This window comes from Harpegnathos saltator, unplaced genomic scaffold (genome assembly GCF_003227715.2).
Source record: "Harpegnathos saltator strain DR-91 unplaced genomic scaffold, Hsal_v8.6 scaffold61, whole genome shotgun sequence".
Lineage (NCBI taxonomy): Eukaryota > Metazoa > Arthropoda > Insecta > Hymenoptera > Formicidae > Harpegnathos > Harpegnathos saltator.
In genome coordinates, this window is record NW_020230438.1 from 626485 (window position 1) to 649651 (window position 23167).

Sequence of the window (23167 nt, forward strand, 5' to 3'; positions counted from 1 at the left end):
CATTCAAGCCGGAGAAACCCCGGAACATAATCGCGCTGAAGCCACTCTCGTGACGCAAATTCACTCACACCGCGCACAATGCGCACGCGCGTGTAAAGCGCAAGTGTAGACTACTGACAATTTTGCTCCCATGCACGAAATTACATTATCGCGAAATTATATCGTCGAAAATCATTTTTTCCCCTCTTCTCCCCCCTCCCCCTCCACTCTGCCATGCAACTGCAACGTAGTTTCAAGTTTATACGGTACACGAAGTAGCCCGAGAATTTAATAAATGTACGATTCCGCGATTTGCCGTTACTGAAAATCCGTGTATCTGCATAATGTAATGCCCGCTATATTTATGCAAACACGACGAGAGAGAGAGAGAGAGAGAGAGAGAGAACGGCTAGATGAGATAATAAAAATAAATAGCAGGTGGTCCGAAAGGGCGAACAGCCCCAAAACGGATCTCGCTTATAAATAAATGTCGGAGGGTAATGCAATATTCGATATAACATAACAAGTATAATATATAGCCCATTCATTTCTCGACATAAATCTTATCGATGATATCAATTATTCTATTGACAACACGTTCGCGCGCGCGCGCATGCGCGTGTGTGCGTGTGTGTGTGTGTGTGTGTGTACGTGTCATTAAAACGATAAATCTCACAAATAGACGTATCAAATACTCACGGTAGATATTATCGCGCGTACTCACTGCGTATACTCGCGCATATGGCGCGCGTCAGGCCGATTTTTCCCGCGCGTCAGCCGTTAAATCACGCGTGCTCAGAATGAAGCCGTTTAATCGGCGGCGGGACGCGCGAGGGCGCGCGCCGCGAAATCGCCTAATTTTATATTATAATTGCAAACCGAGCTGACGCTAATACCCGAGCGGACCGTGACGTACGGTCGTTTGAAATAATTAGGCCCCAATTACGTCGCATCGTATTCTCTAATTGAGCCCGGCGCGCGCACGTGTCGCGCGACCGCGCGCGCGCGCGCGCGCGCGAAAGCGCGAAAGCGCACGTAGGTACACACGCGCGATACTCCCCGGCTTGAAAGTGGCGTCGGCGGTTAGCGCGTTAAGTGGAACTGCAATGAAATGTAAAATATGCTTGTTAACACGATAGCTCCCCTCCGGGGACTTAAAAACGACGGGCGGGGATGGAGAGGTGGTGCGCCGCGCGCGCGAGAGAGGGAAAAAGAGAAACGAGAGGTAGTTTGTAGCCGTTGCGGCGAAGAAAGGTGGCAAAAGGGAGAGAAGGGAAGGGAAGTGAAGTGGGTCTCGCGGAAAAGGGCGGCGGCGGCGGCGGAAAGGTAGGGTGAGAGATACACACAGGAGAGAGACTTTTATTAGAGGCTCGTGTATTCTTTTTCTCTCGCCCTCCTTCTCTCTCTCTCTCTCTCTCTCTCTCTCTCTCTCTCTCTCTCTCTCTCTCTCCCCCTCTCTTTTGCTCTCTTATATCTACATACGTAGTTCGTGGCTACATGGCGGCTCTAGTGTGTCTCTCTCTCTCTCTCTCTCTCTCTCTCTCTGGCCCCTTTTTGTCTTCCTGACCGAAACATTTACCACGCGGAATTCGAGGTCTCCACCGCGCGTCTTGTGCGACCAGAGAGCGTCGTTTATGCATGCACGCGCGAGCGTGCATATACATGCGCATATGTACGAATCGGTATGTAAAGTGCTGCCTCGTTTTGACAGGGGCCGGACACGCGGCCCCGTGACCACTTTGTAATCAGATGCGAAAAGTTCCACGAGCTGAATACATTTGGAAGGTTGATTAATCCGCGCCGAGTGCACGTAACTCGACGAATTAAACACATGAATTAAAGAATGGCCAATCCCGCGGAGGTCGATAACGTGCTCCGCTGCACACGCCGCACCGCGCGTTGCCACCTGAAAGTTTTAAGCGCGACACCGAAAACGAATCCGCCGTGATCGAAGATCAGCCCCGCGCACCCTCCCGCACCCTCCCTGTTCTCCCAGTTCACGTTCTCGTACGTGTCTACGCATGCGAGTGCGTGTACGCGCGGATACGCGAAAGAGTGCGACTCGTAATGTTCGTCGTGGTGGTGCTAACTGCCGCGCGCCGTGTGAAATATGACCAGCCGTATCTCTCTCGTACACCAGGTTCGTTTTACATGCAATTACGATTTGTATCGGAGGCGTAATTTTCCTTCGGGGCGAAAGATCAGCACGCCGGTTCTCTCTGCCTTTCTAGCTCTCTCTCTCTTCCTCTCTCTCTCTCTCTCTCTCTCTCTCTCTCTCCCTTCGGAAGGAGCGCCTACCTCGACAGTCTGCGCACGACGTGCCCGCAGGAGTTACAGAACGAAATGAAGGTCCTCGACAAATTCGATTCCTGGCCGTAAAAGCTCTCTCTCTCTCTCTCTCTCTCTCTCTCTCTCTCTCGCTCCCTTCGCTTCCTTCTATTTTCTCCGTCCGGCGCTCCCCATTCGTTTCCCGATCCTGACCCTTGACATCTCCCACACGTCTGCCATCTTTCCCCATACTCGTACGCACGTAATTCGCAGCCGTGAACCGTGTCGCCTGCATCCTATTTTGCTCTAATTGGCGGCTGCCTTTGTCCCCGGCAACGTCGATACGCCAAGTCGGAAGAACGACGCGAATCGATGGATGGATGCTTCCGCTCGGCGGAGCTTGTATCCTGTTAGGGATTGCGCGACTATCGAAGTATCGATCCGACGGCAGAGACGCGTTAAAAGCGGTTCGCGAAAATCCGCGCACGGCCGTCGGCACTTTGAGGGTGTCGTGTGTTTTCGGACCGGCCCCGCGCGGTCTTATGTTTATTTTTCCACACGAGTGACGACCGCTCTTTTGGGAGTTTTTTTTTTTTTTCCTTTTTTTCGCAGAATTGCGCGGCCGCGTATGACGCAAGTTTTGCGCACTACGATCTGTTGTGTGCCGCGATCAGTAGCAGGTTTCGAGGTGGTGTTGTTGTTGTTGTGTACTTTTTGAAACGTGCGATACGATAAAAACGAGAGGACCGGTATCGCAATGTTTTATCATGCTATCTAGTGAAACATGTGGCGCGGGTGTGCATCGGTACGTGAAACGCAGTTTTGAAAAAGCTTATCTGACCTCTGATCTCCAACCTTCCCCCTCTTCCTTCCTTCGCTCTCTCGTAATCGTATTCCCGCGAATTCGAGGCGAATTCGAGGCGACAATAATTCCGCGGCATCGACAATTTTTCAACGATGGGAAACAGCGATGGGAGACAACATTTCCCCCTTGCCGCATTCCCGCGACCCCTCGCTTCCTCTTTCTGGCCGCGGAGTTACCTAATGGAAGGGAAAATAGTATCGACCGGCTTAGAACGTCCGCGCGCGCGCGCGCGCGCGCGAGTGCGAGCGGAGCGATCGATTGTTTACGCAAACGATCTGAAAGGGGATCAGGCAGACGCCTAACCAGACTTCCGTTCCGTATTATCTTTAACGAGTTACCGGAAAGTTTCTGTAAGAGAACCCCTGGGAACTCTGGTAGCGGAGACAGGAGGGAGAGAAAGAAGGCGACTCGAAAGCGGAGGTGCGCACCCAGGACGAAAGGAACGAAGGAGCAAGAGGAGGAGGAGGAGGAGGAGGGGCGAGGAGCTTCCTGCAAAGAATATAAACAATGCGTTTTAATTAGAGCCCCTCGCCCCGATGAATGCACAATTGTTGCCCCCGGGGGGCTTTACACTCCGACCCCGACGCAGCCTCCGCGTTTCCATCTCTGCTTCCGGTAGGTAACGCTGCGTGCCGTGTATATCAGATGCCCCTGACGTGGATAAAACTAATTTCTCTCTTCGCGGAGGGGGAACGGTTCATTTTTGCTGCATACTAATAGCGCCGCTGCGTATTACGGCGGTATCCAATTTCTATTCAGCGAACGTTTGAGGAGAGCGACGTAAATTGAAGTCTCGTGTAGAAATGATTTTCTATAATGCGCGCGACAAATAGACGGTTAATAACAATCATCCAGTGCGAACCGCCGAAAATGCGGGCGACACGCCTCTTCGTTGAATTATTTATTCCTGGAGGCACGGATGAAAGGGCGGGCGGGGGAGGGTGCGCGAAAAGTGCCGAAGGGCGAGAATAAATCGCAAATCATTTTACAAAGCGTATTGTACGCACTTTTTCTTGACGCACACGCAGGGAGTTGATGTGTCGGAATGTTTTTTGTCGGAAAGAATATTACGCGAATCCCGTCACTTTCGCGATGAGAAGTGACTCATCCTCTCCTCTCTCTCTCTCTCTCTTTGTTACACAAGGAATAACGATTCAGAGTCCGCTAAAATCGGTGACCTCTTGCCGTCAATTTTGCCGAGAGCCAGCGGCGTTTCTCACATCAAAAGGTACAGGAGCGCGCTACACGTCGAGATTCCGCAACAATCGCCGGTAAACGTGCCTTTTACTTGAACACGTGACAATAATTCCATCCGGGGAATCGCGCGCGGTCTGCGATTCGCGTCAGCACATGTATGCGTGCGTGAGCCCGAAGGTCCTGGGGCGGTAGCGTGCGACACACGTGACCGGCTTACATAACGCGGAGCCTATTGTAATGCGCAATGACAACGTCGTGTGTTAGCCCGGGTGGTCTGATAGTGACGGGGTGTTGTTATGCGGCTGCCCCTTCTTGTGGAGGACCTCACTGGAATTCCGCGATAAGGCAATTTATCCCGATCAAAGTGGGGAGGGTCAAAGTGGGGAGGGGCGGGGGGGGGAGGACGATCTGAATCTTTGGCATCGTTTGTGATCCCGATGCCATCCGCGATGTAACGGATCCGCGGAGAGAATCTCCGCGATGCGAAATGTAGCTCGATTGCTCCTTGCGCGACACCATGCGAACGCTTAAAGTTCATTCATCGCGTCATCCGCGAAGTTTGGTGAAAACTTTTCTAAAAGAGTTGACAAGAAATTGATAAATAGTAAATAAATCCACATATTCACTGGACGCGTAAATATACTGTTGCAGATGGAAGGCGCGCTATTCGCCTGGCGAAGCGGAAGGAACGAAACCGAGAAGGAAACAACTGAAATCAGGTAAATGTAACGAAATTTCCTCTCTCTCTCTCTCTCTCTTTCTCTCCCCCCTCTCTGTTTCTCTCCCGCTAGCTTTCAGAGGGATTATGTCGGTCCATATTTCACTCTCGCATGCGCGATGTCGTGAATGAAACACACGGGCACGAACAGGCGTGCCGATAGCGTAATTATTTTTAATCTGCCGTCCGCGCTTATCGCACTTCCGCCGGTAATATCCGGTGTTATACGTGTACGTAATGCCGAGTTATTATTCTCGCGGGGGAGGGACGACGATGAGGCATGAAAACTTAACTGGCCCATAAAGGGCCGCGCGAGTCGGAGAGTCGCTTTACGAGCTTTCTCTATCTGCTGCGAACCGTCGCGCTTCGCAAACTAGTTTTCATGAAGCAGCGAACGAACGAACGGACGGACGAACGAACGAACGAACGAACGAACGAACGAACGAACGGATGAGCGAACGGCTCGCGAGCCACTGGCCACGAACAAACGGTATTCTCCTTCGACGGTACTACGGTTGGAGATAAACCCCAAGAATGCGCACGGTCGAAAAGCTCGTCTCGCAACAAGGAACTCCCGGATGTCGGCCGCCGATATCGAGAATCAGCCGGCGCTTTGGCATCGAAAGGCCGCGCGCATGGCCCTTGCGAGACACATGCATTATAATGATTACAGCTGCGGCGTATCGTCGACAGAAAGTTTACGGCGTCGACGCGGAGCGATCCCGATGGAAAGCCGATATTCCGTGTACTGTGTTACTCGCACGTTATTGTTTGCCGCTAGTCCGGTTGTTCGAAAATGTCGTAGGCGAGCAACGTTCGCGCAGACTACGTGCGAAGGAGAGATAAGTCTCTCGCCTCCTTGACGATTTTGCCGCGATAATAGATTACGTGACTCGCGTTAGCTCGCTGCAATGCCATCTCCCGAGGCTGAATGTGGGGACGCGACGACGCTCGACGAAAAATGAGCTATTGCTCAATTAAAAATTGCCACGTCCTTCCCGATTTGTTCCCGCGCATTTCCTGCCCGCGTGCCTTTTAATCAGGCAGCTGTTAATTAATTCTGCTTCTTTCAGCGTACTGAAGACTACACACACGTGCGCCTTCGCGCTCTGAACGACGCGGGATACCGCGACGAATCGAACCTTTCGATCGATTTGCCTCACAAAACAAAAGAAATAACGCGCTGTCTTTCGTTCGCGTTAGTTTATCCTCGTCGAACCTCTTACCTCTCTCTCGCGCGCGCGCGCGCGAAAACAGAAATTGAATTGTTACCGCGTTATTGTGCATATGGCCCCGGCGTTATACGTCCCTCGGAATTGGCTCAAACAAACGGTTAACGATCGGTCTACGATCCAGGCTACGAGTCAAGCGCACCTACGCGAATGCAGGCGTCGTTCCATCAACACGAAAGATAATCGCTTTCGGCGGACGACTCCCCCCCGGCGCGCCATCGATTACCGATATTTTGCGCGTTCCGTCGAAGAAAATAATTAACTCTATAAACCGTCGCGGGATAAGACCGTCGAACATCACGAGATTGATCTCAAAGGACGTTTAGCAAAAGTACCTCGTTATAAAAGCCGCCGTCCGCCAAGGCGGTGGTAATTAATTCCGAAGTTCGATCTCATTACGAAGACTCGCATCGCGAGTTCCCGTCGCTTTGATTCCTCCTCAATCTCGCTTGTACAAGCTTGCGCCGCGAAAAGGAAGAAAAGTAGGGCGAAAGATCCGCCGGTCGTGTCAAATGCGAACCCATTTCCTTTCACGTTCATCGACGATCCGCGGAGTTGGGCGTGTTGGGCGTATTTGGCGATTAAAATATTCGCCGTCGCGAGACGCGCGTCGAGTGGAAATTTCAATTCGACGGAGGCCCTGGGCGAACAACAGAGGTAGACAAATCGGCTATCAAGGGTGGCAGGAAGGAGAGGGGTGGTTTCCTCTCTCCGCGGTGTCGACGACGTCGACGGCTGCGGATGCGAGCGCCGCCGCCTCACGGCTGCAGAAATTAATATAAATCTCATTTCCTCGCGCTACGGATACACCGTACGGTATTGTCTTACGCGCTTCACCCTGTCAGCTTTCCTCCTTAACCCCGTGTAACTCGAGTAACTCCGCGTTCGCTCTCCATCATTTCGTGCGATCGGAGCGGAGGCAGCTGCGGTGGAGCGCATCGCGCTCTCGCGCGGCCGCGCGAGGTCGCGCGCGTCGTATCGAGATATCGAGACGAGATATCAGCGATTTTATATTACGCCAATTTATTTTCCCGATATTTCGAGATTACCATAAAGCGGAAAGAAGCAGTCTCCTAATTAAGCCGGACAGAAACACTTTTTAATATCGCGCGGCGCTCCTCCGCGCGGCGAAATAATCCGGATTTGTAAAAAAGGAAGAGAAAAACCAGGAGGCGCGCGCGCGCGCGCGCACAAAACCAAAGGCGAAAGGCGCGAGAGGAGACTCTGCGCGAGCGAATTAAAATCTCGCGAGCGCAACGAGCCCCGATTAATTGCCCGTCGATTGCGCAGAATCGTTATGCCGTGCCATACGGGACGGGCGATAAGAGGAGAATGCAGATAAGGGCGCGGTGGCGCGCGACGCGGTAAATAAACGTACGATTAATTAACAGCGCGCGCCGCGGATCGTGCCGCGCCGCGCCGCGTCGATGCTCGCGGTAAATCAGCGACGACGAGAATATAATAATTGAGAATCGACGCGCGTGCATACACGCACGTACACGCGCGCAACCTAATTGATATATCGTCAAGTTTTTGTCGACGTTGTGTGATTTATTGCGAGGGAGAGGCGCGTCGCGAGCTCGCGCGCGCGCGCGCGCGCGCGCGTTCAACGGTCGTTTGCCGCTGAAATCCGCGCGGAATGAATCCGTTTTCAGCGTTTCCTCGGTCCTGGAGGCCGTGCGCGCGCCTCTATGAATTAACTTGACGGGACAAGCGCTTTTAATTAATTCGACGGTGTTGCTAGTTATGCAAAAAAAGTGATTAACGCCGACGGGCGACGCGCGGCGGCGCATTGAGCGGGCTGCACGATCAAACGCCGCCGTGTGCTTCGCGCTGTTATTCAGCTGACTAATTAAAAGAAAGAAAGAGACAAAAAAAAAACGGAAGAAACCGGCGATCGCCGCCGCGGTCACGTTAAAACGTTACGCTCTCTCAACTCTTTCCCGCTACGTGTCTCATTATCGGCGCGTTCACGACTCGTCCTCTTCGCTCGAACGAGAAAAAACTACACGGTATGTGATACGTGTACGTTCCAGTACCCGCTAATTATCGCGCGCGCGAAAGATTTATTCACGACGGAGTTGCGATCGCGGAAATACGCAGTAATGACGGCGGAGGAGCGTTTGCGAGCAAAACACTGCAAGGCGCATCGCGAGCAAATGCACGACGGCGCAAATATATAGATCTTAACCACGCGGTACAGGGCAAGGGGAAGGGAGGGGGGTGGTGTGGAAGGGGAGCGGAGGTCGGTTGGCGCGAGGCTTGCGTTTTCCACAACCCCCAGGTGCATCGACGGGCTCCTGCGGCAACGCCGGCAGAAGCAGATGAGGCCGCGAGGAGTCAGCGGGGGAACAGCAGGCGGTAGGGGGCGAAGGGGAGGTGGTAATATAACGCGAGGAATAGAACTCGGTAGACTCGGTTAATTAACGAAACCCACATGGGACAGGCCCGCGCTCTGTCCAGGCGCTGCCACATTCTCTCTCCTCCTCTTCCTCCTACCGCCTCCGTCGCTGCTGCTTCTCCTCCGACTCCCCCGTGTCTCCGGCATCCTCGCCCCATCTACGTCCTACCCTCTCGCCCCATCTCTTCCATCGGTGTCATCCATCCCTTCTCTTCGTGTGCCACCTCGCGCGGCTCCCTCCTGCCATCTCTTCGCAAACCCCTTCGAGCGGCTGCTACGGATGCGCGCCTGCACAGGGCTGTCCGTAAATAACTGTACACCCTCATCCGACTTTGCCTGTCGCCGAACGTACATGTAAAAGCACGGCGGCAGAGGACGATAGCTGGTGGTGAATAAGGTCTCGGTTCTGCGTGACGGAAAAGAGGCCTGGTTCTTTCCGCGCGGGGAGAAGAAAGCGCTTAATTAAAGAATTTCTCGTTTACTCTCCCCGGTCGTATTACCGAAACCGTCGTCGCGACCCTCGGGGCTCCTGTTCTCGCGCGCCAGTGTTATCCAGATATGGAATGCGAATAATTCGCGCCGGACAGAAGTACCGCACGGCGGCCGGGAATTTCTGACGAACGCGCTTGGGCACGCGATATAACGTGCGTGGTATGACGGACCTGCCGTCCGTCCCGCCGCGCCCCGCCAGGGGCCGGCCGATCGAGATGCGGCTAAGCGAAAACGGATAGGCGAATCGAGCGGCTTGAGAGTGGAGGAGAGAGGCCAGAGAGAAGAGGGAGAAGAGAGCGGACAAGAGCGACGTGTATGTACACTCGTCTGTACTCTCGGCGGAATTTTATTTTGCGCCAGCAAAATTATCTTATCGTCGATATTCCCATCTGACGTACGCTCCGTTACGCGTTACTCTCTCTTTTTTTTTTTTATTTAACGTTCACCGCATCTCATATTAAGTCGCGTTAAGCCGCTTCGCGGGCCACCGTTCGGTCGGCTTGATACTTCAGAGAAATTCTAGTGAAATATTCTTGCAACTGTTACGTGAGACATGTGTTATTTAAGAAGTAAAACTGTCCACTTGGACGCGCGCGCGCGACGAGTCATATAAAATTAATGTTTAATATTACAGACTATTTATATATAGCGTAGCCAACTTTTCTAATGCGCGCCACCCGTCGAACGCACTCATCGCACACTTCTGTGTATGACTTAACGAATCGCGACGAACAAACTATCCGGTTCCGCCGCTCCCTACTCTCACCCCCCCCCCTCTCGCCCTCGGATACAATCAGTGACTACTTCGCGTTTACTTTCGCGCTCCTCTTCGATCGGGATTTAATTCCCCGCAGGTCGAATTAAACGGAACGTCAGTGAACCGTCCACGTGATGTCCCGCGCAGTCGAGAACCGTGCAGGATTGCTGCCTCTCGGTCCTGGCGAGATCGCAGGAACGAGATCGCAGTGGAACGAAGGGAGAGCGCGCGCAGCAGAGAGTGGATGGGTGCAAAATAAACAGCGAAACATTTGTGCGGGACAGTCGAACGGATAGATGGGCAAACCGACGGCCGGAACAGGATAGCTGCGTCGCTACTGTCTGAAAGACGAACGTCCTTCAATTATCCGTACGCGGCACCGCACATACTCGCTGTAACGAGCTCCCGCTGTAAAACATGTCCGTACTAAATGTTCCTCGCGATGCGCGGCGTTTAAATTGCAAGCGCTATTCAAATCCCCGGAGAACAATCATCGTTTCTAAACCGTGGTACACTGTGTGTGCATTATTTTATCTAATTGTCTTTCCCCGTTACCGTCGCGCGCCGAATCGATCGTAAACAGAATCGCAAACATGGCGGCGCGACCGCCGGGCGGGCATTCTTTCGGGAATGATGATCGACGCGTGAAACACGGAACGGTAAATACGTGTCGTCGCTTACGACTTTATCTTTCTCTCCTAAATTTGCAGCGCATCTCTCTCTCCCCCTCTCCCTCTCTCTCTCTCTCTCTCTCTCTCTCTCTCTCTCTCTCTCGGAGACGATCGCACGAAATGACGAAGAGTCAACGTTAAAATGCAGTCATTTCAGAAAAAAGCTCGGTTTTTCATTGAGATTTTTATTACAACGCGGCGGCGGCGGCGGCTCTCTGCTCGCGGCAATATTTTTTCGCCGTACTTGAGTATATCGCTCTTACGAGCGATAAAACCCCCGCCGCCGCCGGTGTCATTCCGCCGGAGGACAAAATGGTCAAAGAGATGTGAATTACGAGGTCACGCGGCGTAGTATATTATAGCTATAAATTGCTATTCTCAAATTTTGTAAATCACGCAGCTCCCGACGTAAATAAATTTCCGCCGCGCTCTTGGAAATGCGCGCTACTTTTCGCGCCGCTTTTTCGCTGGAAAATTCGCAGTGGAGCGATGTGAAAGCGCGCGCGCACAGATCTCGCGTGTTATTCCGTCGCGCGCTCTCTAATTCACGCTGAAAAGATCCGCGCGCGCGCGCGCAATACTCTCCGCGTAACGCGTGTAACGCGAAAAAATCCAAACGTACTTACACCGAGGCGCGGAGAGCCCGCGGGGAGAGCTCAAGAAATAACGCGAACGTGTGGCGAATAAAGAAAGACAACGCGGAGGATGACAGACGTAGCGCGACGTGGAAGACCGAGCGAGACCTGAAACGTGAAGGGATTCGCGCGAGGCACGTTTCACCTTTGGAGTTTGCAGGTGTAAGCCGGCCTCTTGAAAGCACCCGCAGAGTCTGCTCTCGTCCCTCCTCCGCCCCCCGCCCCCCGCGCGGCGCGGCGAGGATCGAGGTAGAGCTTCACTTCGGAGAGAGCTTAAACCGAAAACATAATCAAATCTCGCTGAGAGCTGCCGGTGCAAAGTTACTAATTGCTTAATTTCCCTCGCCCCTACGTTCACTCGCGCAACCCTCCTCCTCCTTCTCCTCCTGTCTCCCCCAGCATCCCCCTTCGGCGCACCGCCACTTTCCGTTCTTCGCCCCTGGTCTTGTCTTATTTTGTCGAGCTTCCCGCGTCCCCGCGTTTTGCCCATCCTCCTCTCTCGTCTCGCTCTTTGTTCCTCCTTTCATCGTCGCGGGGCCACAGCTCCCTAACCACAGGTCCGCTCTCGTCTTTCACCGCGACCGTCACCGATTCTGATTTCCCTCCTCCGGCGGGGCGCGCCCTCTCCCGCCGTTCCGCGAGATCGTCTATCCTCCGTCTTTTCTTTCCTTTTTTTTTGCATAAATCTTTCTCCGTAGTTTTTCCGTAGCCGTAGGTATCTCGTATCTTCGTCCTCCTCTCGCTGCGAATCTCTCCATCTCTCTCTTCTCCGCTCGATATTGTACGCGCGGGGGCCTTTCACTTCTTCATACGCGCGTGTGAATTTCATTTTCCCTCCCTCTCGCCCGGTGTGTGCGAACCTTTGTTCGCTTACTCGGTTCGACTTCTCTCGACGTGCCGAGGAATTTAGTTACTCTACGCGTTAATTTTGGCCGCCGGAGCCATCGGGACTTGTCCAGGACTTGCAAAGTCCAGGAGCGAGAAACCCCTCATGGGAGGATACTTCGTATCACGAGCGGTCCTGTTTACACGCGGATTCAAACAGTTCTCTGCAGAATATCGTCGAGAGATGTAAGGACCAGTCACAGCAAGATCGCCGGGGACAGGAGTCGGCGCGCGGTACTTTTCTCTCTACGGAACGTGGACGAGGGAAATTGTACGCGAGGAAGGACGTCCTCGCCTGTCGCCGAGTGTTATTTCCTATCTTCTTTACCCGACCCTCCGTCGTTGCGCTCATCCTCCATTCCATTTCGCACAAGTTCGTCCCATCTCATAACGTGCCACGATACGGGATGATTCCCGAATAGCTAGATTCCCGAAAGTAAACAGATTACACTATTCCAGCAAAGGGACGATAGACCCGTGCGCGTGCGCAAACACACATACACATGCTATCGTTCGAATCGTCGTAAACAATTACTTGTGCGACAACGCGTATGAACACGATCGGTGTCGGATTCTCAACGAGCGATTCGTTCGTCAACTGTTTGTGATGGATGTGCCGAAAATGGCGGCAAACGGAATTATTGTATACGCTTCCGCGTAGTTAGATTCCAACTTTAATAAATCGAGCATTTCTCAATCGTAATTAATCGTGATGTTGTCGCGTGAACGTGCAGCAGGGAAGCTAGAATAATTATCGTCGGCATCGTTATAATGAAGAAACGGGGCTCGATGGCAATAGTTTCGGCATGCCAAGTCGTTACTAAGTTTACGATACATCGGCTCCCGAAATGCAATCTATCTGCTGAAAGGCAATGAGTTGTGCAAACGCGATCCCATGCGAACGAGCTCCGAAACCATCTGTCACGTCCCGCACAGGAAAGTTCTCGTCGTCTTTTTCGTCTTTTCCTCCTCCTCCTCCTCCCCCTTCTTCTTCTTCTTCTTGTTCTTCTTCTCACTGTATTCGCGAAACGAGGAAAATTTTAAAGTCAATCCTGGACATCCGCTAGCCCGTTAAGCACTTGGTCGGCGAGTACTTAAATGGCAACTTTGACATTCCGGGACCGCGTTAACTATAAATCGTCGTGCAATTCAAATCTCGAGCATCACACGCATCGATTAAATTCCGTTCTCCGACCGGAGACTCGCGGAAAGATGAGTCGACAGAATTGTACATTTGCTCGAAATGCTCGCGAATTTAGCTCCGATTTACGCAATCGATAACGACCCCCCTATTTATTTTCGCTGATCCGGAACGACCGAGTACCTACTGTTGTATCATAGAACTGTCTCCGAGTGCGACAAGAAGCAAGGAAACAAATTAGAAGACGAATAAATTTATGTCAAGGGACAGATCCGTCTCTCCGATGAAATGTCGGCTATACGTAAGATTAACAACCGTCCTTGTAAAAATATTACCGGGAGGACGACAAAGTGTGAAGCAAGAGACAGAGCCATTTCCCAGGATAGACGCGCGCGGTGAACAGCACAGCCCGCGATAACATTCCGCGCCACATGAATGTTCACGGTGTTGTTACAAAGGATCTAGAGACGTACAAATTACAATGCGGCTTTCAGAGGCTTTTATAAACGACGCTGGCGCGACTGCCCTCCCGCCCGCGAGTAAGCAGCCGTAAAGTTCTTGCCACGCGCTCGCGCGCGCGCGGGAGAGGGAAGTTAACGCAAATTTTCCATCTTAATGTTTGTCTTAAGGAGAACGCGCGCGCCTCGTGCGTTTCTTCCGTCGCAAAGGTACTACTACCGCGCCATCGAATAAATTTCAAAACGCCGTGGCAGAAAGTATAGATGCGAATTCTCTCCTCTCGCACCGGCAATACTATCTCGGAATATACGAGGCGAAGCGAAACGTGAATTTTACCGGCGAGCTTTCCCCAAAGCCGCGCCTTATATTTCTTTTTCGCGCAGGAATGCAACGTAAAGAAATGAGGGGAAGAAACGCTCGGGATAAAGACAGGTGGGCAGGACGGGAGCGAGCGAGCGAGCGAGAGAGAGAGGGAGAGAGAGAGAGAGAGAAAACATTCTCAATTGACGAAGTAATAGCTACAGACCTTGCATCCTTGTGTACGGTGCGCCCTCGATATACACGTTTCGAGCCACCGGAGTAATCGATCTGTCGGGCGATACTCGTACCAATGAATCGCTCGAGCGCGATTTCAGGCGAAACGAGCTCCGAGACCACCCATCACTTCCAGACAGGGAAGGGAACCTTCGACCGTGCAGGTCACCTTCGGTGAAGGATGGTCCGTTCGATCGCGATAAAATGATCCCTCCACCCAGCTTTTGGCCGATTTAACAAATCGTCTCGGTCCGGCGTGAGACCCGCGCGCTCGCTTCCCGTTCTCCGTGGAGAAAAGGAAGAAAGGAACCACGGCACCGTTGCCAGGAGATGTTCCGTAGTTTCCGTGGATATATCTCGCGATATATATACATATATACATAGAAGGAGAGAGAAAACGTCGAGGCAAATTTCGGACGGTCGTTTGCATTTTTCTCACTCGCGTACTCCGCGCGGAGCGACAATTAATTCCGCCTTCGACGTCGGTCGAGGGAAAAAAAAATATGTATATATATATATAAACATCGACGCGACGCGTAAAATACATATCTCATTCTCGGGGTGGAAGCTTCGATTAGGAACATTCGAGTTTTTCGGCACGAACGGTTCGGTAAACAACGCTCAATCGGTATCTAACAGATCATTTCCCCCGCGAGAAATGAACGGTAAGTCTCTCTGAGAAACGCCGGCATGCGGGCGAAAATGTAATAAAGGAGAAGACACTCGACGGGCATAAATCTTCGATCTTTCCCTCTCACGACACTCGATCCCCCCTTTTTGCACGAAAAGGGGGAGAGAAAAGGCGGAAGGAACACGATGGTCACGATCGAAGATGAAATATTCGCGGTGACCCTCTTTCTCTTAAAAACCGTGAATCGACATAGCCAGAAATTTAAAAATCTCGCCCTTATCACTCGGCTTGCCTCGCGTAAGCAGAAAAAAAAGCCCGCGTCTACATGTGATGTATGAGATAACGGAAGGCTCCACGGAATGGCAATGATGAAAGATTAACGCTATTTGAATACTTTCAACTTTCATTACACGTGCATAGATTTCGAGCGGTAGAAATTTTTAACGAGAGCGCAAAAATCGCGAGAATCACGTACAGCGCGAAAGGAAATGCGCGCGCTAGGTTATCTCTTTTCCTCCCTTTCTCTCTGTTCTTTTATTCTGAAGGGGACTAAGATAACTACCGACAAAGATAGTCCGTTTTTACTCGTTCTCTCTCTCTCTCTCTCTCTCTCTCTCTCTCTCGGTCTCCTTCTACTAGAAATTCCAAAGAATCCATTTAGTCGCAGAAATTAGAAGGCGGCTTATCTCGCATACTTTAGCGTTATACATTCGTGCCATCGCAGATAACAAGACAAAATTTGATCACTTTAATGTCGCGAGAGGAACTATTAGCGACGGAGAACATTCGCGTAAACGCGACGTAGTCGTCGTGAAAAATCCTCTCGTCATTAAAAAAAGAAAAAGAAAAGAATAGATCCTTTTCTTCGTAAAAATAAACCTTGTGAAAAGCACGCGAACGAAACTCCGAATCGTAAGTACTCCGTTCGTCGTATGTTGGGAAAGAAATTAGTCGTGCGACAAAGATTCGTCCCACATGCTGCAAAAGTGACGAATATTTCGCGCAATGATCGCAGCGCCGATCGCATGTGACCCCTCCATCCCCTTTTTCTCAGCTTCATTGAGAGCGCTACAACGTAGTTGTAAAAACGGCACGACTGTTTAAAGTCGTGCCGATGGCGGCGATGGTGTTTTGAGTCGCGCGCGTCCGACTTCACGGCCGTGGGCCGTGTCGCATGGCTATAATCATAACGCCGTCTTATCAGGCTCGCTTAGGCACGATAACTAGGGGCAATATCGTTAATGGACGATACTTTGAGGCACACGAAAGGGTCCTCGGGAGAGACCGAGGAGAGAGAGAGAGAGGGAGAGAGAGAGAGAAGAAAGAAGCGAAAAGAAGGAAACGCAGGTAACGCGCGTCCGAGGCTCCATTTAGCTTCTCTACACTTGGCATTTAGCTCGTCGATGTAATCGGCCATTGAGACCGGCGATTTATATCTCGTTATGTTCCACAGAGAGCGGGCAACGCCCTTTGTTCGCGGCCTATGGGAAAAGTGGCCTCCTAAGGTACATTTCGTAGCCTCTAATCTGCGTACTGTGGGACCCTTCTTATCTCATGGTCCTTTTCTACGTTCCCCTCGCGTCGCGGAGACGACGCTGTCGCCATCATCGTCTCCGCCACCGCGAGCGCTCTTTGTCCGTCTTTACTCTTATTTCTGTTCCACGGCCGTTTTCAGAAAGGATCGTCGAGAGACTCGAGGAATCCGCCTCTCGTTCCATAGCGAGAGAAACAAACGAAACTCGGGAAAATCGCCTTTGCCACAGCGCGCTCCCTCTTTTCTCGTCGTCGTCGTCGTCGTCGTCGTCGTCGTCGTCGTCGTCGACGTCAACGTCGATGTCGTCCTACCTCCGCTGGTTGCCGCACTTCTGTACGGCGAATTCGTTTTCTGCGGGGATGAAAGAAAAGCTCCGCGGCCGTAGAAAGCATCAAAACGAGGAAATTTCTTTACAAACATATGTCTTTTGGACTTATGTTCTATCTATGTGTGAGAGATTTCCCAGTTATACAACCGTACACGGAAAGGTGTGTCTTTCTCGCGCGATACTCCAGAACGCGGTGTAATGTACGATGCATAATTCAGAGAGAGGCAGGGGGGGAGAGAGAAAGAGAGGAAGAGGGGAGATCGGGATATGTAATTCGTAAAAATCGACAGACACGTTAAAGCCGTTAAATGTAAAACATACGTGCACGTGCGCGTTTCATTGAATGCAAATACGCGAAAGGCGGTACAGCCGATGCGCGCTCTCGTATTTTTAGGACATATAATCAAGCGTCAGTTCGTTGGCCTTACGTTGAGATATCCTGCATCATACTCTGCGAATGATCGCCACCCTTTTCCCTCAACGGTGTATTATTTTCTACTTCCCCGGCCTTCCTCTTCCCTTGTTACAACTGGGAGCATCGTAAAACACACTACATTTCGGCCGGCGGTAACGACGGCTAGCAGCCGCGAATGAAGAGAGAGAGAGAGAGAGAGAAAAGGAGCCCTTGTTTATACGATTGCGAGCCGCGTCTCGCCCTCGAAGAAAACTCGATATCCTTCCACGCCTCGATTCCGATCTCCTTTGACCGTTCGCTTTTACGTACGTACGGCTTCCGCGCGGACGGCCTCCTGCAAACGAGTTTTCGAGTTCCCTCCCTTGTGAGTAAAGGGGATCGGGAAATTCCACAGGTTGTCCCTTCTACGGCGAACGCCCGTGTTTGTTCCTTTCGTTTGGTCCACGCTTATCGGCCGTATCGCCGCGCCGCGCCGGTTCGAGGCAATGCCTGTTTGAGAAGATCAAGAAACCGGTCGTACGGTCGCGAAAATCCCATTTTCTCGACCGGCTCTTTGAATCCGAACGGAGTGAACCATGAAGCTCTCGCAGCCTTCTGTATTTAAGGCAGCGATTTTGCCCAGCACTGACCCAGGCAGCTTAATTTGGTCGTCCGGTTAAATCGCTATCCCGCGCTCTTTTTCCCCCCCCGTTACCTTGCGATAAAAAGCCGCAACGGAAGAGGGAGAGAAAAAGAGAGAGAGAGAGAGAGAGAGAGAGAGAGAGAGAGGGGGGGGGGAAGCACAGTTTGTAGGATGTACGTTGGTGCTCTTTCTCCAGTCGTTATTTCATACCAAAAATACTCGTCCGAAGGTAGCGCGCGCGTATTCAATTGTGATTCACCGTTCTCTTGTGTCAACACGTACCTACACCTCGGCGACTTCCACTTGGGTGCAATGCCTCAGAAATAACATATCGCGCGTGCACGTTTTCATCGAAACCTTAGGCTAACAAGGCGCGCGCGCGCGCGCGCGCGAATCGTCATATTTATTCAGCCAGCCCGAACGCGTGAGAGGCAAGAGACGACGTCAGAGAGAGAGAGAGAGAGAGAGAGAGAGAGAGAGGGAGAGAGAGAGAGAGAGAGAGAGAGAGAGAGAGAGAGAGAGAGAGAGAGAGAGAGAGAGAGAGAGCGAGAGAAGAAGAGCGAGACTTATCGTCCGAAGAGAATATCCGTCGGTGCAGCCCGAAGAATTGGTTAAACGCGCGCCAGCTTTATTCGCTGAATTCTTGCGGCAAGCACAGTACGCTCTCGTACATATGTATTCGCGCGGTTCGGCCGCTTCTAGAAGCGCGCGTTAAGTGCACGTAAGCAAATGCTTCCCGCCCGTCGCCTCCTCGTCCGCCGCCCCTTTCCTCCCCCCGCGTCTCGGCAGCGCGCGTCGTAAGGTTTACGTTTCGGCTCCTCCGTTTGCATTCCGCCGCGCGGCTGAATATTCCACGAAAGAACCTGCCCTACCCACCCTCCGCGCCCCGCGCCTCGCTCGGCCTCGCCCTCCCCCCGAGCGTCGTTGGAAACCGCCAAGAAGAGAGGATCTTCAGAGACGTTTGAGAGGCGACGCCGACGGGAGGGTTGGGCGCGTGCATAATTCAACGGTAATGCCATGAGTACGCTGCGAACGGCTGCGAGGAGGCCGCCACCCCTCGTAGCCGCCACCCCTCGTAGCCGCCACCGCCGTCGCCGCCGTCGCCGTGCGTCGCGCACGGTCGGCCGGGCTCCATCGGTCCGGAACTTTCTACTATTATTACTATTTACTCGCTCTCCCTTCCCTCCTCCCTCCCCCCCCACCCTCTCGTCGTCATTCCTCGATCTCATTCCCATTCCCGTTCTCTCGCTGACGCGAACGCGTTTATGGCGGTTGCTTCGGTCGTTAGAGGGACACGTCATTCCGTAGCCGACGGCGAAACGAGGCGAGCATCCTCCCCGAATTGCGAGATCGATCGCGTTGGCGTTTGACAGGGAGGGGGGAGGAGGGTGGAGGACGCGCGATCGCCGCTCGCGGTGGAGGAGCGCTTTGAGAATGCGCGGTTAACTCGTTAAACGCGACATTACCGTATATCCCCTCTACGAGAGGAGAGCGCACAACAGAGTCTGTCTCTGCCGTATAAATAAACGGGAGCGCAATTTTGCGCAACGGGTGGCTCTTAATTAAATCGCGTAAATTGTATCGATCTAAAGAAGGGCTGCGAGGAAACAACGTCTCGCCGGGTTGTCCAAGACAACCCGCGAGAGAACACTCCGAGCGGGAGCGGCCCTTGTGGCCGCTTGGCTGCGACTATCCGATTCCTTAAATAAGAGGCCGCAAGCACCCCCGAGCGGAGGGTCCTGCGGTCCGGATGGAAAGCATCCAGGAACGAGTACCATCGGCCAGCGAGCCGATAGCCAAACGAGCTTGTAAGGCGTGTCCGCGGCGGCGGCGGCGGCGGCGGCGGACTATTGAGATGCGTCCGATGTAAATCGTTAATTTAAGAGGAGAGAACTAGTTTGACTTAAATATTGACTCGACTGAGTTAACGCGGGAGACTGGCTTAAAGGCACAGTACGGTCGCGTATGTACTTAGCCTCGCATGGACGAGATCCCGTCGTGCACAGAGAGGGAAAGAGAGGCAAGGAGGGGCAAGGAGGCAGGCTACGGAGAGGAGAGCGACGGACAGAAGCGGGGGGGAGAGAAGCGAACGAGGAGAGACGACGAGCTGGAACACGAGAGAGGGCTGGCTGGCGTGTTGTATAAGTTGAAGAGGACGCCAAGCGGGCAACGGAACACGCACGGGCGAAAAGAGAGAACGTCGCCGAGCGAGCGAGCGTTGGTAGAACGCGAAAGGAGAACGATCGTAGCTGCAGTCCGACGGGCCGACGGGCACAGCAAACATTTAGCTGCCAAAGCCTCGAGAGACTCGTATATTGTTGTTACTACTTAACCGCTACTTGTTACTTAACGTTACGGGACGCGTAACTTCGTTCGTCGGCACTCACCCCGACGGCTGTTTCCTCAATTAAAGCATGCGAACGCGCGCGATTGCCGACTGGCGAAATTGTGTTAATACAAGGGAGACACGTTCTCTTTGTCCTCACGCGCGCGCGTGTGTGTGTGTGTGTGTGTGTACGTTAACGTCTCGGACGAGGAAAGAGGAAAAAAGAAACACGACCGTCCCCTCCCCCCCGACTCCGGACACGAGGTGGAAATATTAGAGGCGTACAGTGGAAACAGACATTACCGCGGAATGAAATCCGCGAGTCATCTCGCCATTGTTCCGCGCCGTGGCGCCGGGTCTTCCGACTCAAGAGATATTACGCGATCGAGTACACGTGAAATCACGTTTAACCCAGCGTGTTATTACGTTTATACGACGATTGTACAACGACCCCGAGCAAAATGACGTGCGCGCGGCGACGTAACTTTGCAACGACCTTCCGAAAAAGCGATTAATCCGCACCGTCCGCTGTGAATCGCCGCGCTACCTACTCGCCCAGAGTCGCCTTCAACGTGGAGAACGAGCAGCTTCCAAGGGGGTGGCGGGGGCTGCATCCACATACACACGCCGCGCCATACACACGCGTGTAATTGCACGCCACAATAACGCACACGGCGCGAGGTTTGCGGTGCGGCTTATTCTAATAATCGCAACCGTCTGAAATTAAAGTCCGGGTTGTAATTAACGTCGCGTCGCGCGGTCACAGTCGGCGGGATATATGGATAATCGCCATAAAATTACAGGCAAGTTTACGCGCCTCAAAGGGGGAAGGATAAGAGGTAACTTGCGGCACTTGGGGCAAGAGTGATGGAGAGGAGGAAGGGCCCGCTCTCTCTCTCTCTCTCTCTCTCTCTCTCTGGGTCCCCCCGACTGACCAAGGGTGAGAGAAAGCGGCTGAATTTAATAAGTCGTAATGCCGGCCCCGTCATTCCTCCGCGCTCACACTTCTGCCACGGATACCGTACTATTTTCCAGGCGCAGTCCCGCTCCCCGCGACTTTATGGCATGGAAATTCCACGTAGGTGGAGAGAGAGAGAGAGAGCCGCGCGTTTGTTCCCGTTGCGCGGTCGTCGTGACCCAGTTCGATGTACGAGCCGGGAATTACGTACACGGTGCGAAGTAATTCGCGGAACGATGTAGGAACGACAACCAGGCGTGACACGCTCCGCTGCCGCGGAACGAACGTGCGTTAAAACTGATGTCGGGGCGAAAAATACCCCGGCGCGATATCGTTTTCCCCAGAAGAGAGAGAGAGAGAGAGAGAGAGAGAGACAGAGAGAAAATCCGCTAGTTAATTGTCCGGCGAAATATCTAAACGGAACGGATAAAGCTAGTCCGTGGATTAGCACGGCATATAAAGTGGTCACTCGCGGGTATAGGTCGAGGATAGATGAAGCCTCGCCCACATGTTTTCCTTCCTGCCTCTCAGAATAATGGCGGAGGATGTTCAAAGCACGATGCAAGAGACGGCTTGTTGCCGCGTTGCACAAGGATTTGTTTACGCACAAATAATAATTGTCATCATTGTCTGCCTGTTGCTATCGCGTGAGAGTTGTCAGTTGCTCTGCGGTAATAATGTGTCACAAGATCCAGCGCAGACAGCGTCACGAAAAACATTGCTCATTTGCCAATATTACGCGCATATAAAAAACGCGCGAGAGGAGTTTCGACTTTTGTCGATAGATGGAAAATCGCGAGTTACACCGCGGCGATCGCGTTTTTCCACAGACCGCGGCGCATCGGCTCCCGCGATAATACGGCGTCTCTGCGCCGAAGATAACGAGGAGTCGTGCAGCTGGAAGCGGCACGACTGAAACTCGATCGGCGCGCCCAAGTCAGCGGAGTGGAAAGTTGAGATACACAGAGAGCGAAACAAGCAGAAAAAAAAATAATAGGACGCTCCGCACTCTCTTCGGAGGAAGAGAGAAGGGCGTTTTTCGCTCATCGGCACAATCCGTTCAGCGACGTGCAAATCCCGCGAGCGAGCGAGAGATTCGGCAAGAGAGCGCGACGCGAGTCTTCCGCGCGAAATTTACCGTCGCGATTTTCTACTTAATAGGCGCCAACAGTGAAATTACTTCGCACTCTCTTCCCCGTCCGTGACACAATACTGCCGCGTAGGTTGCGACTTAACAAAAACTGCGCGAGAGAGCTTCTGGAAGGTAATAGAGCACGCGGGAGTATGAAAAATTATTGCGCGGAGGAGACTTTGCAGTACGATGAAATATGCGTCGACACTTCTGAATAATGTCGCGCGCGCGCGCGCGCGTTTTCGCCTGAATCTTTTTTGCAAAAACCGAAATAGTTCTTCCGTAGCGCAATCCCGCGAATCATTTAACTTTTAATTGCTTCAATTTAATTTTTGAAGCAGATATAATTTTAAATCTACTGTGTGCTTCGCCGTAATTTGCGTAATTTGCGAATACTTTTTCAAGCATATTTATATAACTTAAGGTATTATCGTGCGGCATTACTTAATTATTAAATAAAATTTTACAAACAGATACGTCGCATCGGAGGATAAGAAAAATATCGATTCTCTCTCTCTCTCTCTCTCATGCGCGATTTATAACGTGTTTGTTGGAGAAAATTGTGAAAAGTACAAATGTCTCCGCATCCGAATCAAATGCGTGCGGTCGATCGTAAATTTGCCACGGGCGAATAGATTGACGTAATTTACATTGCCCGTAAAAACTCGTACTCTCTCGTGCCGCGATATGTGTATGTGTGTGTGCGCTTTGACATATTTTATTTAAATATCCGCCCACGTACGCGAGCACGATGGCGCGTACACATGCACACGTCTAAAAAAATTCGACATGAATGTTGCATTGTCGATAATACAGGTACGGAGAAGCTGACGGGAATATGCTTTGTACTTCGCGGTTACAGTATATTATGCAAATAACGTGTAAATTCCCGGTTTTGCCGGCGATCAATGCGTAACGTGACAAGCCGCGATCCCTTTCTCCAGCTCCCCCCTGGAGAGCTAATTTTCTTACCTTTTTCAATGTATT

At 52.2% G+C, this 23167-nt stretch overlaps 1 long non-coding RNA gene across 1 annotated transcript in view; it reads left to right on the forward strand.

Annotated features, from left to right (window-relative positions):
• Window positions 1–23167, forward strand: part of LOC112589812 (uncharacterized) — a 107018-nt gene that overhangs the window by 36817 nt on the left and 47034 nt on the right. The window contains exon 2 of the long non-coding RNA XR_003113806.1: window positions 4961–5028. This is a non-coding gene — a long non-coding RNA (uncharacterized LOC112589812). The remainder of the gene's footprint in view (window positions 1–4960; window positions 5029–23167) is intronic.